The 18,104-nt window shown below is 44.4% G+C and overlaps 1 non-coding gene and 1 pseudogene across 2 annotated transcripts; both read right to left on the reverse strand.

Annotated features, from left to right (window-relative positions):
* Positions 1-10,811: 10,811 nt before the first annotated feature.
* Positions 10,812-18,003, reverse strand: LOC147359167 (small nuclear ribonucleoprotein Sm D2 pseudogene; annotated as a pseudogene). Its single transcript, XR_015140180.1, has one exon. The product of XR_015140180.1 is annotated as a small nuclear ribonucleoprotein Sm D2 pseudogene (transcript).
* On the reverse strand, positions 11,638-11,710 carry TRNAS-GGA (transfer RNA serine (anticodon GGA)). Its single transcript has one exon. It is a non-coding gene; the product is annotated as a tRNA-Ser (tRNA).
* Positions 18,004-18,104: the final 101 nt, after the last annotated feature.

Here is an 18,104-nt window from a genome sequence, read left to right on the forward strand (position 1 = left end):
ATAAATTTATTTATTTTAATTGGAGGCTGATTACTTTACAATATTGTATTGGTTTTGCCATACATCGACATGAATCCGCCACGGGTGTACACGTGTTCCCCATCTGAACCCCCCTCCCACCTCCCTCTCTGTACCATCCCTCTGGGTCATCCCAGTGCACCAGCCCCAAGCATCCTGTATCCTGCATCGAACCTGGACTGGTGATTCGTTTCACATGTGATACTATACATGTCATTCTCCCAAACCATCCCACCCTCGCCCTCTCCCACAGAGTCCAAAAGACTGTTCTATACATCTGTGTCTATTTTTTTCCTTTTTTTTTTTTCAGATCTGACCACATGGTTGGTCTGGTTCAGCACTATCCAAGAGATTTTCCTATGGTGATGGACATTCTGCGTCTCTGCTACCCAGTGTGCCCTCTATCACAGGTGGCCACAGGTCACTTAAAGTGTGGCTGGGGTGACTGAGGGACTGCCCTTGTAGTCTTATAGGTGATAGTGGCTAGCGCACTGTGTCAGGTTGGACACTGGAGCAATGAGCTCTTCTGCCCTTTCTGTTCTAACATGCTGCATGTCTGGTGGCTCTCTTTGTCTCTTAACTGGCAGAGCCAGTCCAGCTTCTTTTCACTCTGATTGCCAGACTTGATTTCCCAGGAGAGCAAAGGCTTGCTTTCTGGGTCATTGTTGATGGGCCTCAGATTGCTACACGAGACAGCTTTCTCTGATCACAAAAGACAGCTGCGTATACTTTGTGCCTTTCTGCGCACGAGGGTAAACCAGTTGCAATATTGAAAGACCAAAAGCTGTTTCTGATGGGAAATATTGAATCAGCGGAATTGAAAACACAGCTGGGTGGCTCTAAAGGGAATGTAATTTCTCCTGTCAGTCAGCACTCACTTAGCACTCATTGTGTGCTGAGCGGCTGCCATGCCAGGCTCTGGAGGGAGATTTTGAGGGGACGTTCAGTACATGTTCTTGAAGGACATTATTTGTCTCTTGACTCTTTGAGGGATTTAAGAGGTTCATAAAAGTGAACAGCTCAGGTCTTCAGCAAGAAGTCTAGCAGTTTACAGGGTGGCCTTGGAAAGAGGCAAGTTGTGCACAGACATCTACCTTGTGTGTGGGTGGTTCTCACCAGGGATGTGTTGTCACAGATTTTGCCTCCTTCTTGAACTCAGTGGCAGGATAACTGGCCAAGGGAAGAAAGAGTGACATCCAAACTCAAACCTCCACACCCCCTTACCCCAGCCTCTCACACCCACCTCTGCTCTCTGTTCCTTGTCTCGCCCTTTGATCCAGGCACTCCAGCGTTTGGGGTTCCTCCTCCCCTTCTCCACCCCGGCCCTGCTCTCTTGACAGCCTCCTAGCCAGCCTTGTCCCCACCCTTGCTCAGCCTCAGCGCGCCCGAGCACTGCTGCTGGAGGAATGTCTGCTCACAGGTCTGAAGAGCTCACTTACCCAGGAACAATGTCCCTTTGTGCAAAATGGATGCTTTCCTTCTTTTTAATTTAGCTTCTCAGTGTGGGTTCTGAAAGCAGAATATTATTTTATTTTGTTTTATGTTTGTTTTCAACTTGACCAGAGTCTCTCTGATGGGGAATTTAGGCCATGGGTGCTGGTGAGGAATGCCCCAGCAGTCTGCGGTCTCTGCTGGCCCCTTGGAGCTGGACATCCCTGCCACGTTCAGATCTGTGTGCTCTCTTCTTGTGTGGTCTTGGGCAGCCTGACATCCTGGGGTCTGAACCCATTTCTTTACCTGCAGAAGAGGGATAATTATAACAACACTCTAGGATTATTGTGAGAATTAAACCTCATGGTGTGTACCAACTTCCTAGTAAGGCACATGGCACAGAAGAGGGGTTTAACTTGTTAGCTGCTGTTTTTATTGTTAGTATTATTTTTTATGTTACCTGATGTTTCTTTCTTGTCTTTTCTACATCTCATGTGAATTGAAATCAGTTTTTCTCTAGCCACATATAGTTTGAAGGCAAATTCCCCCATTAAAAACTCACCAGGATCATATGACTGGAAATTCTATTCCAAGGCATAATCCCCAGAGAATTGTAAACACACACACACACACACACACACACACACATACATATATATATATATATATATATCCTTACAAAGCCTGTACATGAAAGTTCATAGCAGCATCATTTACAATAGCCAAAAAGTGGACACGACACATGTGCCCAGCAACTTATGATGGATGAGTGAATAAACTCTGGTACAGCCACACAATGGAATATTACTCAGCCATAAAAAGGAATGAAGTTCCAATCCACAACATGGATGACTCTTGAAAACATTATGCCAAGTGAAGGAAGCCAGACATAAAAGGTCATATATTTGTATGATTCCATTTATATGAAATGTCAGGAATAGGCAAAGCCAAAGATCCAGAAAGACTGATGGTTGGTAGAGACCAGGAAGAGGGAGGGATTTGGGAGTGACTACTAATTGTACCCAATTCTTTTAGGAGTGATAAAAATAGTCTGAGATTAGATAATGGTTATAGTTGCATAGCTTTGTGAATATATCAAAACCCACTGATGTGGTGGCTCAGACGGTAAAGGATCGGCCTGCAGTGTGGGAGACCTGGGTTCAATCCCTGAGTTGGGAAGATTCCCTGAAGGGAATGGCAACCCACTCCAGTATTCTGACATGGAGAATTCCATGGGTAAAGGAGCCTGGCCGGCAGTCAATGAGGTCGCAAGAGTCAGACATGACTGAGGGACTAAGCACAGCACAGCACACTGAACTGGACATTTTAAAAGGATAAATTTTATGATCTATATTTATTTATATATTTATTTATTTATATATAAATATATATTTATTTTTTCTAATATATATTTATTATTTCTAAATTTTAAAAGCCTGCCAGGTTTTTAAATTTTCAAATTACATACAAATTCCCTCAATTCTTTTCTCATATATTTATATCAATGTAGATAAAAAATTAATTTGAATTCCCCTTTATGAAAGATGTGGAGTTTTACACTTCAAGGTTTTACTCCTTTCGGTACTCTTGCTATTTATTCCAAGGTTTAATGGCCTTTTCTGTCAGTGTCTTTATTTTCGTGTTTTCCTTTGTTCCACTCATCTTGCAGTTGGACTTAGCTGCAGCAGGCTGCCGACCCCTCCCCCACTACCGAGTCGTCACACATCTGTTTCAGGGAACTCTGCTATTGCCAGTTGTCATGACAACAGTCAGCACTCCTTCCCAGCAGTGTCTGAGAAATAAGCTATGTGAGGATTAACTGGTCTGAAGGTCTCTCTCTGCTGCTTTGGTACATGTCACTGACACTCCTCTACACTCTCTGTGGAGAATATAGATACACTCTCTATAGAGAATATCTCTAGTTCGTTCATTCACCAGGGGATTCCCTGGTCGCTCAGACAGTAGAGTCTGCCTACAATGCCAGAGACCTGGGTTCGATCCCTGGGTTGGGAAGATCCCCTGGAGAAGTATTCTTGCCTGAAAAATCCCATGGACAGAGGGCTACAGTCCATGGGGTCACAAAGAGTCAGGATACCACTGAGTGACTTCACATTCTTTCACTGGACAACCCTTCCCTGAAGGTACACTTTATGAGTTCCCTGAGGGCAGAATCCATTTCCTTCAGCAAATGTTGACTAGTTGTGAAAACCTGGCTGTGTCGAAGCAGTCTGGAGAAGGACCCTGCCCACCTGGAGCTGACCTGTTGGTGGTGGGGCGGCAACAAACACATCAAGTACAGCCTTGCACCTCTGACCTTGTGAGGTGATAAGAGAGTGACCTGGGCTGAGAAGGGGTGAAGAGAGCTGCTTTAAATAGGGTGGTGACTTGCCCTAGAAGATGCTGGGCCTGCATAGAACTAGGGGAAGACCATCCCTGGCTGGAGGAACAGCAGATGCAAAGGTCCAGGCGGGGAAGGCACTCAGAGGGTTCGAATAGCAAGGTCAGCACAGCTTCTGACCTAGAGGGGGTGTCAACAATTTGAAGCCAGTAGGGTCTTACAGCCCACGGCAGAGAACCTAGATTGAGTTCTCATAGCAAAGGGAACCCACCGTACGGTCTGATTGACATGTTTCAAGAATCCCCAGCAGGGCTCTTACTCATGTGTTTGTCACATTTATGGCCAGTGCTGGGTTCATCCAGTACCTGGATTTATTGAGAACTTTCTATGCCAGGAAGTATGTTGGACTTTGCACCCCAAAGCTGTCTACCCCGTCACTCTTTTAAGAGTGCTTTGCGAACAGACTCAATGGTATCCTGCAAATGTCCATGGAGATCCAGGCAGAGTTTAGTAATTTGTGAACTTTACTATGAATTTCTGCCCCAATTTCTTCAAACTCCTAGTCATCATGTGTTTATAAAATTACTTGGCAGTTTAGACCCTATTGGATACATACCCAGCTAACTCATGGTATGGCAGTTCTTTGACAATAGCCAACATATGACAACAGAGCTCGTGGGGGTGGAGGACACTGGTTTCCTTCCCATTTTCCCAATATGTATGTCTCACTTCCACATTCATGATGAGGGCAAGTTGTCTTTTTGCTTCAATCCATTATGCCCTTTTACTGGGAAACAAGCAGCTATGATCTCTGTTCTTTAACTTAATATAGAAATCTATCAGAGCAAATTCTCTGGTGGTCCAGTGGCTAAGACTCCACTTTCCCAATGCAGGGGGCCTGGGGTTCGATCCTAGTCAAAGAACTAAGATCCTACATGCTGCAACTAAGAGCCAGCACAGCCAAGAAAATAAATATTTTTTTTAAATAAATAAATCTATCATATAAATGGTTGCTACTCTAACCTCTATCTTGCCTCTGCCTCTTAAGTCATTTAAGGTATTCATCTGGCTCAGCTAATATTGCATTCCTAACTCTTTCAGGAAGTACTGCAACTTCAGAGAGGTGTGACCATTGGGAACAAGGAATTGATTGCTTGAGAATTGCTAGTGTTAGTTCTGGAATGGGGCCGTCTAATTAGGTACTTCAGTTGAAGGAAAGTGTGAGCTTTTCCCAAAGTGCTACAGATTTTAATTGGCTGTTTGCCCTTGCCTCAGAATTCCTTTTCTAAAATAAATGATTTGGAAGGCTCTTATCTTCAAACTCAGACACACAGCTTCAGTTCCTCCTCCCTGGAAAAGTTAACTCTCCAGTTTAGTCTCCCCAAACTCATCAAATCCCACATTGAAATTGTGAGGCCCCAATAACATTTATCAAGACTTCTCCATTTTTCCTTTTTTTTTCTCCTTCTTTGATAACTTTGCGTATCTTTCATGCCTTATTTTGTTTGGCCACAGTCTTTTAACATTCTGGTTCTCTTTTGATTGTTTTACCTTGGTAATTCTTCTGTTTATTCTGTTTTCCCTTATTCTCACTTCATTTCAGAACCCCTTTCCAATGAGCCTGCTTTTGCTCCTGTAAGGAACAGTTTGCATGTTGAAAGGCTCGCCTGAAATTTCATGATGCTAAGCAGCCCTTTCAAATCCTCTCCAAAAGTGAGGGGGATGAATGGTAAAATCATGCAGGGAGACAGTAGAGTAGTTGGGGGGATTCTTCAGAGAAACAGAACCAATAGGAAACTCTGAGAGGAGATTTATTATAATGAATTGGCTCACAGAGTTATGGAGGCTGGAAAGTCCCAGATCTCCAGAGCTGATGTCGTAGTTTGAGTTTGAAGGCCAGACGCTGCAGTAGAATGAGGAAAAACTAATGTCCAAGCTCGAAGGCCATCAGGCAGGAGAACTCTGTCTGACTTGTGGGAGGTCAGCCTTTTGTTTTATTCAGGTCTTCAACTGATTGGATGAGGCCCACTCACATTAGGGAGGGCAGTCTGCTTTACCTGGGTCCACCCATTTAAATATTAATCTCATCCAAACACACCCACACAGAAACTCTCAGAATAAAGTTTGACTATCATCTGGGTACCCAGTGATCCAGTCAAGATGATACATAAAATTAATCTGCTATAAGCAGCTCTTCCTTTCTCAGTAACCACACAATCCTGGGTTTGGGGTTATTTGTTGTTTGATGTATACAGAAGTTGAACCAAAATAAGAAGGACTGGAATGTCAGTCCAGAGCTGGAACATTATTTTTAAGTTTTGTACCATTCTGGTTTCACAAGCTCCTTATGTACCCTTTACCAGGTTGCGTACTTGCTCTTTTTACTGGTCTCTGTCTCCCATTCCTCACAGGAATTGCTGTAGATCTTCCCATTTCCCAAGGTTGCTTCCCAGCTCCTGCCCCTTGACCTCTGATTAAGATCTGGCCTGTCCTTTCACAGATGGGTGAAACCGAGACTCAGGTCCATTGCTCTGCCTAAGGCCACATGGCCACTGAACAGTCAAGCTGAAATTTAGTGGCCTCCTTAGTCCCAAGAGCCTGCTGGGTGGGAGGCATCATGCTAAATGTTAAACGTCCTTGCTTTTTCAACACCTCTGGACTTCTCCCTGCCTTTGTCCTTCCCATTTCTGGAAAGGTATGTCCTGTTTCAACCAGTATCTCCCTGCCCCTGCTACCTACAACACTCGGCTCGATCTTACTGTCCAGTCACTTTGAGCTTCTAATTTTTTTTTTTCTTGTTTATTTTTCACCTTTGTCTTATATAAGCATAATTCTGTCCTCTTTACAAAAAACTTTCCCTTAACCCTATGTCCTTCTAAAGGTACTAGCGATCTCTCCTTTTTCTTTTACTCTCCATTTTATTATTATTATTCCAGATAAGCCCTCAGTCTGCCCAACCATGGAAAACTATTCCTGGCAAAGTCATCGAGAACATCCTGTTTCATCAGATGTAGTGGCTGCTCTGCTTGAGTCCACAGCATTTGTCTCCACTGACCACTTCTTCCAGAAACTCTCATTTCTCTTTTCTTGCACTCTTTTCCTCATTTTCTGCCCAGCCCTTCCCTCGATGGTTCTCTCAATTGGTTGTGCATCAGAATCACCTGGAGGGCTTGTTAGGTCACAGGTTGTTGGCCCCAACCCAGAGCTTCTGACTCCGAAGTTCTAGGATGGGGTCTAAGGTTTAGCATCTAATGAATTCAGGTGATGCTGATGGATTCCAGGTGCTCCAGAAACCACACTTTGATGCTGACTTTGCTGGTTTTTCAGAATGTTCTCTCTTTGTGAGCTCTTCTTAGTGTCATTTGAGATGGTTGGATGGCGTTACCGATTCAATGGACATGATCTTTGGCAAACTGGGAGGTAGTGAGGAATAGGGAAGCCTGGTGTGCTGCAATCCACGGGGTCACAAAGAGCTGGACATGACTTGGCAATTGAATAACAAAATACATCTCATAGATTCTGAATCATCTATTTCTGAAATTCCGTCTCTCATTCCCACTTCTCTCCAGTCTGGCAGGGAGATGTCCTTTAAGATTGTCTCCAGAATTTCGTGAAACAGGCACTTTTGGCATTTGGGATGTAGCAGTTCTCTTGGGGGAGCCTGGTGGGCTGCCGTCCATTGGGTCGCACAAAGTCGGACACAACTGAAGCGACTTAGCAGCAGCAGCAGCAGCCACTGGAACAACCACAACAAACATTTCGTAGCTGTGTGAACTTAGGCAACGTAATGAACCTCTCTAGGTCTCCATTTCTCTGATCCGTGAAAAGAAGTTAAGAACTGCTTCACAAGGTTATTGTGGAGACTAGCAGTGAGAAACACTGAGCTCTTTTCTCTGACACAGATGGGGCACTCAGCAAATACTAGCTCTCTCTATGGGCCTGATAATCTCTACCTCATATCACTGCAGCTGCCCACTTCCTGCTCACACAGTCTTGGTGCTCCAACCCTTGCTCATACTGCTACAAAAGTAGCTTCTGAGAAGCAGGGTTTAAAACGCAGAGATCACTTTCTCCTTGGGCATCTTCATGTGTCTCCATCACACATACAATAAACCTCAAGTCCTTAGCCTATGCTGCTGCTGCTGCTAAGTCAATTCAGTCGTGTCCGACTCTGTGCGACCCCATAGACGGCAGCCCACCAGGCTCCCCTGCCCCTGGGACTCTCCAGGCAAGAACACTGGAATGGATTGCTATTTCCTTCTCCAATGCATGAAAGTAAAAAGTGAAAGTGAAGTCGCTCAGTTGTGTCCGACTCTTAGCGACCCCATGGACTGCAGCCTACCAGATTCCTCCATCCATGGGATTTTCCAGGCAAGAGTACTGGAGTGGGGTGCCATTGCCTTCTCCTCCTTAGCCTATGAGTAGCCTACATATCACACAATCTCGCCAAGTGAGGTTCAGGAGGCTTCTTCTGGGTTCTAAAGTACGTCATTCCTTTGTAACTTAATGAGGGAAATGCTAATGCTAATGCTAAGTCACTTCAGTCGTGTCCGACTCTGTGCGACCCCATAGATGGCAGCCCACCAGGCTCCCCCATCCCTGGGATTCTCCAGGCAAGAACACTGGAGTGGGTTGCCATTTCCTTCTCCAATGCAGGAAAGTGAAAAGTGAAAGGGAAGTCGCTCAGTTGTGTCTGACTTTTAGCGACCCAATGGACTGCAGCCTACCAGGCTCCTCCGTCCATGGGATTTTCCAGGCAAGAGTACTGGAGTGGGGTGCCATTGCCTTCTCCAATGAGGGAAATAGTCACTATTAATAATAAATGACCTGGCAGAAATTTCTTTAAGCCTAGATTTCCTATTGCAAAATATCAGCAAGAGACACTTAAAATCATGAGGGTTGTAGGTCTGTCAATAAAGGATCAGGAAGTCATATAGAAGGAATAATTCAGAAGGTGAATTTTTTGAAGTTGTGTCTAGGGTAGCCACACGATTTGTTGTGTAACACTATAGGGATATGTATCTATGAAACCTTATAAATTGTATTAATCACATAGAATATGAGCTTAATAAGAGAAATATCTGAGCTGAACACACATGACATGCATTTAAACAAGGAGACTTCACTGCCCCTCCTCCTGCTGCTTTTCCTGATCCCAGGGGGCTCACTTTACTTGTCCTCTTTGGAAGCTATATTAGTTGTGGCTACATCTACTGTAGTGCAAGACTTGTAACTGGGCCCTGGAAGAGCCTCAGTGTAAGGGGGAGAATGAGGCACTAACAAAATCTTGTTCCAGTATGCCTGGAGCCAAATTAATTTAAATCTGTCATCCCTTTTTTTCACAAAAGGGAACACACAAAATAATCCATAATCCCACATATCTGTGTTGTTTTTGTAAAACCACATCACCACCTCAGTGGCCATCAACAAAGGAATAAAGAAGAATATTCCACTGTGTATATGCATATACATACACACACAATGGAATATTATCCAGCCATAAAAAGAATGAAATCTTGCCATTTGTGATACGGTGGATGAATCTAGAGGGTGTTATGCCAACTGAAGTAAGTTCTGTATGGTCTCACTAACATGTGGAATCTAAGAAACAAAACAGGGACCTCCCTGGTGGTCCAGTGGTAAAGAATCTGCCTTCCAGTGCAGGGGACATGGGTTAGATCCCCTGCTGGGGAACTAAGATCCCACATGCCCCAGGGCAACTAGGCCTACGTGCTGCAGCTACTGAGCTTGCGCACTCCAGAGCCTGCTCACCACAACTGGAGCAAAGCCCGAGAGCGGCAACGGAAACCCCACGAGCTGCAGCCAAGATCCTGATGCTGCAACCAACACAGCCAAATAAATAAATACATATTTTTAAAGTAGTAAAAATAAAAAGGGACTTCCCTCGGGGTGCAGTGAACAAGCATCCACCTGCCAGTGCAGGGAACATGGATAAAGACATGATCTGATCTGGGAAGATTCCACGTGTCACAGAGCAGCTAAGCTCCTGTGCCGCAACTGCTGAGCCCACATGCTACAGCTACTGGAGCCCAGGTGTCTAGAGCCTGTGCTCCACAGCCAGAGGAGCCACCGCAACGAGAAGGCCTTGCATTGCAACAAAGAGTAGCCCCTGCTTACCACCACTAGAGAAAGCCCTGCACACAGCAACCAAAAATAAAATTTTTTAAAAACAGTAAAAAAAAAAAAAAAATTAACAAAATAGAAACAGAGTCATAGATATAGAAAACAAGTGGTTGCCCTCAACAGCCTGGGAAATCTTTTCCTGGTCTGAGGGTATAAATATCTGACCCATACTCATGATTTTCCTATGCTCTGAATTTTCTCAGGGCCTAGGCTTTTAAAACTAAAAACAGACTCTTTTCTCCCTCCTTCCATCATGGTATTTTTAAATTTACAAAATAGTCTAGATGCCTAAGGGGGGCAAAATCCAAGAGGATACATATGTGTATGTTGCAACGGAGGGCAGCGGTGGGTGGGGGAAGGCAGTGGTGTTGGTGAAGGGGACGAGGCAGATAGAAGAAAAACAAACAACAAAGAAAACAGTATCATTTACTATTTTAAGCCTTGCATCCATTTAAAAACTTCAGCCTTTTTAGAGATGCTTGTGATAAACTTTCATAATATTTCAAGGAGGACATGGGTAAAACTCACAATATTTGAAATTTTAAAGCTTTGACCTGTTATGATCTGTCAAAAAGATAGAGCCACTTTCAAATCCAATAAATACTCTTCAATTGCTTCAGCCATTTAAGAAATATTTTCAGAGCCTACAGTGTTGCAGGGTCTAGGTGCTAGAATATAGCAGTGTGCAAAGAAGAAAGAAATCCCTGCCCTCGAGGATTTTACTTTCTAGAAGGGGAAAACAGACAACCAAGAAATCAAGTAAAACAGAATGTAAGAAGATGATAAACACAATGGAGAGGAATAAAGCTGGAGATGTGGGGGAGAGTTGCAGTTTTAAACGGAATATCAGTGCTCCTTAGTATTTTTGTTTGTTGTTTAACAAGAATGAGGGGCAGGTTCTGACAGCGGGGAGGAGGCCCCCTCCTTGTCAGGGATGAGCGGGTCTCACAGGACCACGAAGACCCAGCACAGGAACATCTTTGAGATGTAGCGGTCCTTGTTGACTGGCTTGGACTTCTTCTTGCCCTTGCCACCCTTGGAAACCTCGGCCCACCTCTCCTTCGCGTCTCCAGCACCGTGTTGCAGTGCCCGTCGGAGGCCTTCACAGCGTCCAGGAGCTTCCTGTTGTTGCGGCAGTTGATGGGCACCGGGGTGTTGTTCTTGACCGGCTACGTGAGCACGGAGAGTGGCCTCAAGTTAACCTTCTCCTCCTCCCGCGTCTGCAGCTTCTCTGGGATCATCTCACTCCTGGGTTTCTTGTGAAGGCCCATGGTGGTGGTGGCGGCGGCTATGCTCTCAGGTCACTTCTGTCTCTTCTTTTTCCTTAGCCTCTTGACTGCCTATTTCAGACTTTGATTTCTAAAGGGGAGGAGGCTGGGTGGCTCCCAGGCTCCATCCTTTCCTTAGAGCAGAGCAGAGTGGGGACACTGAGGTGCCTGCCATGGGGGTCTGGCTAGTCTCCATGTACCAGAATCCCCAGGCTTCAGAAGGGCAGTGAGAGGGGGCTCAGCTCTTTGGGAGGTGGTGAGGAGGATGGAGGCTTCTATCTGGGGAAGAGACTCGAGAATACTCTATAGTAAATAAAGTCGTTCAGTCCTGTCCGACTCTTTGTGACCCCATGGACTGTAGCCTACCAGACTCCTCCCTCCATGGGATTCTCCAGGCAAGAGTACTGGAGTGGGTTGCCATTTCCTTCTCCAGGGGATCTTCCTGACCCAGGGATCGAACCCGGGTCTCCTGCATTCCAGGCAGACGCTTTAACCTCTGAGCCACCAGGGAAGCCCCTGAGAATACTCTGGAAGCATCAAGAAATCTCAACTTATCCCGCTCTTGGAAAGCATCTCCTGTTGTTATGGAGAGGGCTGGTTTTCTCAGGTTCTTTGCCATGTGGGACCTGTTGTTGTGTGTTAGTCCCTCAGTCATGTCTGACTATTTGTGACCCCATGGACTGTAGCCTTCCAGGCTCCTCTGTACATGGGATTTTCCAGGCAAGAATACTGGAGTGGGTAGCCATTCCTTTCTCCAGGGCATCCTCCCAATCCAAGAATGGAACCTGGGTTTCCTGGATTGCAGGCTGATTCTTTACGGTCTGAGCCACAAGGGAAGCCCTCTGTTGTCTTGGGTTAACCAATTGTCCTGAGTCTTCTCAGGACTCCTAGAAGGCTCCTAGGAGTTTTGAGAATTGGATGGAAAAAAACAGAAAACAAAATCAGATAGTTAGGGCTCCCCTGACAGTAGGGGGCTCCAGTTATCCATATGTCGAAAATCAATGTTTTCATTGTAGGAGATTTGTTTTGGTAACATTATTGGATGTAGAGTTTAAGATACATGCTTAAATATCTTTTACAAAGGATATCTTTAAGGACTGTCATTCTAAGAGGTGCTTAGAAAAGGTAAGACAAGAGTCGTCACTCGCAGATATGTAGCATGAGATAATTACTGAAAATTTACTGTATCGTTATCAACATTTATGGAAGGTCTAATAAGTGTTTGCACTAAGTGGTTTCCATTCATTGTCTCATTTTATCCTCATAACAGCGCTGGGATAATCGTGTGTGTTAGTTGCTCTGTAGTGTCCAACTCTTTGTGACCCCATGGACTGTAACCCTCCAGGCTCCTCTGTCCATGGGATTCTCCAGGCAAGAATATTGGCATGCAGGAGAACAAGATGGCGGAGGAGCAGGTGGACGTGGAGTACATCTCTCTCCACGGATACATTAGGAATACACTGTCAGACACAGAAGTGCATGCAGAACACCAGCTGAGAGGGACAGGAGTGCCTGATCAGCAGAAAAGAATATATACAACCGCACAAATCTCAGTAGGATGAAGGAACTGGGGGAAAACAGGAGTGTTAGCAGGATTGGACCTGCCCTCCACGGGTGGGGGGACTGAAGCAGGGGTCCGATCCCCACATGGGTGCAATTGTCTGAGTCAGAGGAGAAACATTTAAGGTTGAGAGTGAAACAACTGACCTGTCGCAGCCTAAATGGAATGAGAATCAGACAGTCTTTGCCATAGTCATAGACACCCCAAACAGGGACTTAGATCCCCTGAAAGGTGGAGAGGCTGGGAGCTGGAGTTTAGGGATTGTGGAATCCCAGTGCGAGGGCTGCTGTTGACTGCGGAGAGTTGGATCGAGGGGGTGTGAGGGAGGATGTTGTGGTGGGAAATGCCTGTCGAGGAAAGCCAGGCAGCCATGGAAGCAAGGGGATACTGCTGAGTCACGTGTAGCGGGTGGAGCCATCACCATAGCCTCTCTCTCCTGACAAGCCTACATTGGCAGCTGAACAATAGAGAGGCTGGCCCATCAAACACCTGATGCACTGAACCACAGAGTAGGGCCCCACCCAGGGTGCCCCCTTAAGTGCCTGACGCACCAATATACAGAGTAGGACCCTAGCCAGGGGGGGCCCCTCTATGTGCCTGATGCGCCAAACAACAGAAAAGGAACCCAGGCAAGGGAGCCCTCTTAAATGCCTAAACAGGCGGAGATAGAGAAAGACTGGCCAAAGAGACCTTCTGATCACCAGCTACAAGAGGCTCAAAAAAGACTCTGATAGGGCCACAACTCCTGCAGCAGAGGCAGTCCGTGTCCCTGCACAATTGGTGCTGCCAGGGTCCCCACAAGCCAAGCAGCTGCACCACCTTCATGCTCAATTCTTACTGGGGCAGAGCCACCACAGGCAAGCAAAGTCTTGCGTCTATGTGCATAGGGTCACTTCGGTCGTATCCGACTTTTGTGACCCTGTAGACTGTAACCTGCCAGGCTCCTCTGTCAGGGGCGTTCTCCAGGCAAGAATACTGGAGTGTATTGGCCAATACTGGTTGCCATTCCCTTCTGCTGCTGCTAAGTCGCTTCAGTCGTGTCTGACTCTGTGCGACCCCATAGACGGCAGCCCACCAGGCTTCCCCGTCCCTGGGATTCTCCAGGCAAGAACACTGGAGTGGGTTGCCATTTCCTTCTCCAATGCACAAAAGTGAAAAGTGAAAGTGAAATCGCTCAGTCCTAGCGACTCCTAGCGACCCCAGGGACTGCAGCCTACCAGGCTTCGCAGTCCATGGGATTTTCCAGGCAAGAGTACTGGAGTGAGGTGCCATTGCCTTCTCCCCATTCCCTTCTAGAGCACTATATTTCGTGCTGCCCTAGCTGCCAACCCCCTTGAGTACCTGGTGCTGCCAGAACCCTGGCAACCCAAGCAGCTGCACCACCTCCACACCTGGCCCTCACAGGGGCAAACTCAAGTCCTCCAGGGCAGCCTCTGAAGCAAACCCTAGTGGACGGCCCACCTACAGAGGTGGAAATAAAACCACAATTGAAACCCAAAACCTTCCCACCAGCTGTACAAGCTGCAGATTAAATTCACATGATCAACTAGGCAGACTCTGTGTCTATGGAATATATAAAAGGACATTGAGAGCTCCCACAAAAGAAAATGCACTACTTCTGATAGCTGTGGACATTGGAGGCAAGAATACACAGGAGTAGAACCAGATTAGAATCTGAGTGGCCCCCACAGCAGGTCCAGAGATGAGCACAGTGTTGGAGGGCATCCTAGGGAGGTGAGGTGGACTGTGAATTCCAGTGAAGGAAAGGACTTGGGAAGCAGTGACTCGAGAAAACCGGTTATTATTCTTGTTTTGACTTGTTCTGTAGATTCTTTTGGATTTTTTTTCCTTTTTTCTTTCCCCGCCTCTGTTGTACTTGTCGATTTTATTGGCATTGTGAAGTCTGATTAAGCTTCTGAGCTTTTTTTTTTTTTTCTCAGTCACATTTTTTATCGTTGGTATAAACCTCTGCCTCTCTGTTGGACTTTTGCAGTTCTGTGGAGTTTTCCTTTTTTTTTTTTTCTTTTCTTAAAAAATTTTTTTAAACCTATTATTATTTTTTCTACATTTATTCCTTTCTTTGCTTTTCCTACTGTTCTCTTCCCCTGGCAGTTAATCTTTAATGTATATAAATCTTCTTTATCTACCTCTGTTTAACTTTGCATATCTATTCTTTCTTTCCTTTCCTCTCAAGATATTTGTCAGTTTTGTTTTCATTGCTTTATTCCCCACTTGGCACCCTGCTTTAGTTTTGTTTTCCAGCTTATGCTTTAGTTAGTTTTGTTCTTAACTGGTAAATATAATTTTTGATTTCCTTTGTTCTCTGGGTCAAACTATTGTATTTTATTTTTGTTGGACTGTTTTGACTTTGCTTATGGGTATATATGTGCATGTGTATATTCCATTATTTTAATTATCATTTTCCTGATTTTGTAACTGCCATTTGTCTGGGGTTCCTCTTTGGTTTCTCATTTTGGGGTATTTATTTTAATCTCACTTAATGCCAAAGCCTTTGACTGTGTGGATCACAATAAACTGTGGGAAATTCTGAAAGAGATGGGAATACGAGACCACCTGACCTGCCTCTTGAGAAACCTATATGCAGGTCAGGAAGCAACAGTTAGAACTGGACATGGAACAACAGACGGGTTCCAAATAGGAAAAGGAGTACGTCAAGGCTGTATATTGTCACTCTGTTTATTTAACTTATATGCAGAGTACATCATGAGAAACGCTGGACTGGAAGAAGCACAAGCTGGAATCAAGATTGCCGGGAGAGATATCAATCACCTCAGATATGCAGATGACACCACCCTTATGGCAGAAAGTGAAGAGGAACTCAAAAGCCTCTTGAAGAAAGTGAAAGAGGAGAGTGAAAAAGTTGGCTTAAAGCTCAACATTCAGAAAACGAAGATCATGGCATCTGGTCCCATCACTTCATGGGAAATAGATGGGGAAACAGTGGAAACAGTGTCAGACTTTATTTTGGGGGGCTCCAAAATCACTGCAGATGGTGACTGCAGCCATGAAATTAAAAGATGCTTACTCCTTGGAAGGAAAGTTATGACCAACCTAGACAGCATATTCAAAAGGAGAGACATTACTTTGCCAACAAAGGTCCGTCTAGTCAAGGCTGTGGTTTTTCCAGTGGTCGTATTGTATGGATGTGAGAGTTGGACTGTGAAGAAAGCTGAGTGCAGAAGAATTGATGCTTTTGAACTGTGGTGTTGGAGAAGACTCTTGAGAGTCCCTTGGACTGCAAGGAGGTCCAACCAGTCCATCCTAAAGAAGATCAGTCCTGGGTGTTCATTGGAAGGACTGATGCTAAAGCTGAAACTTGAATACTTTCTCATGCGAAGAGTTGACTCATTGGAAAAGACTGATGCTGGGAGGGATTGGGGGCAGGAGGAGAAGGGGACGACAGAAGATGAGATGGCTGAATGGCATCACCGACTCGATGGAAATGAGTTTGAGTGAACTCTGGGAGTTGGTGATGGACAGGGAGGCCTGGCGTGCTGCAATTCATGGGGTTGCAAAGAGTCAGACACGACTGAGCAACTGAACTGATCTGAACTGAATGCCATAGCAAACCACTTGTGGAATCTTTGTTCCTGACCAGAGGTCAAGCCCTGAGCCTTTGGAGTGGGAGCATTGACTCCAAGACCTTAGACTACCAGAGAACTAACCCTAGGGAGTATCAAATAGTGAGAACTCACACAAAGGAAATCACTTGAAACAAGACCTGGCATCACCCAACCACCAGTATCACCTGTGCAGGATGCCTCATCTAAACAACAAACAAAATAAAAATACAATCCCAATCATCAGCAGACAGGATTACCACCTCACTCAGCCTTGCCCATCAGAGGAAAAACAAACAAACAAACAAAACAACAAAAAAACTCAGCATAAATCTCATCCTATACGAAGCTTACACAAACTACTGGACCAAACTTAGGAGGACAGAAACTAAAAGGAAGAAAGAATTCAGCCTTGAAGCCTGGGAAAAGGAGACCTCAAACACAATAAGTTTTTAAAACAGTAGTGAAAAGGCAGAGAAATAATACACAAATGAAGGAATAAACTAGAAACACCGAAGTCCAAATAAATGAAGAGGAATTAGCCAAACTACCTGGAAAAGAATTCAGAATAGTGATAATAAAGATGATCAAAAACCTTGAAAACAGAATGGAGAAAATGCAAGAATCAATGAACAAAGACATAGAAGAATTAAAGAATAAGCATACAGAGACAAACAACACAATTACTGAAATTAAAAATACTCTAGAAGCAATCAATAGCAGAATATCTGCAGCAGAAGAACGAATTAGTGAGCTGAAAGATAAAATGGTGGAAATAACTTCTGAAGAGCAGAATAAAGTAAAAAGAATGGAAAGAACTGAGGATAGTCTCAGAGACCTCTGGGACAACATCAAACACACCAACATTTGAATTATAAGGGTCCCAGAAGAAGAAGAGAAAATGAAAGGGTATGAAAAAAATTTTGAAGAGATTATAGTTGAAAATTTCCCCAACGTGGAAAAGGAAATATTCAATCAAGTCCAAGAGTCATAAAGAGTCCCATACAGGATAAACCCAAGGAGAAACACACCAAGACACAGACTAATCAAACTAACAAAGACTAAACACAAAGAAAGAATGTTAAAAGCAGCAAGGGAAAGCAACAAGTAACATACAAAGGCAATCCCGTATGCTTAATAGCTGATCTTTCAGCAGAAACTCTGCAGGCCAGAAGGGATTGGCAGGATATATTTAAAGTACTGAAAGAGAAAAATCTCCAACCAAGATTACTGTACCCAGAAGGGATCTCATTCAAAATTGATGGAGAAATAAAAACTTTTTCAGACAACAAAAGTTAAGAGAATTCAGTACCACCAAACCAGCTTTACAACAAATGTTAAAGGGATTTATATAGTCAAGAAATAAAAGAGAAGATAAAAGATCTACAAAATCAACCCCAAACAATTAAGAAAATGGCAATAGGAACATATATATCAATAATTACTTTAAATGTAAATGGATTAAATGCTCCAACCAAAAGATACAGACTGGCTGAATGGATACAAAAATAAGACCCATATATATGCTGTCTACAAAACCCACTTCAGACCTAAAGATACATATAGACTGGAAGTGAGAGGATGGAAAAATATGTTCCATGCAAATGGGAATCAAAAGAAAGCTGGAGTAGCAATCCTCATATCAGACAAAATAGACCTTAAAATAAAGAAGATTACAAGAGATAAGGAAGGACACTACATAATGATCAAGGGGTCAATCCAAGAGGAAGACATAACAATTGTAAATATCTATACACCCAATA

The sequence above is a fragment of the Bos grunniens genome, chromosome 14, assembly GCF_055505025.1.
Source record: "Bos grunniens cultivar Pamir isolate PY7600 chromosome 14, Bosgru_T2T1.0, whole genome shotgun sequence".
Taxonomy (NCBI): domain Eukaryota; kingdom Metazoa; phylum Chordata; class Mammalia; order Artiodactyla; family Bovidae; genus Bos; species Bos grunniens.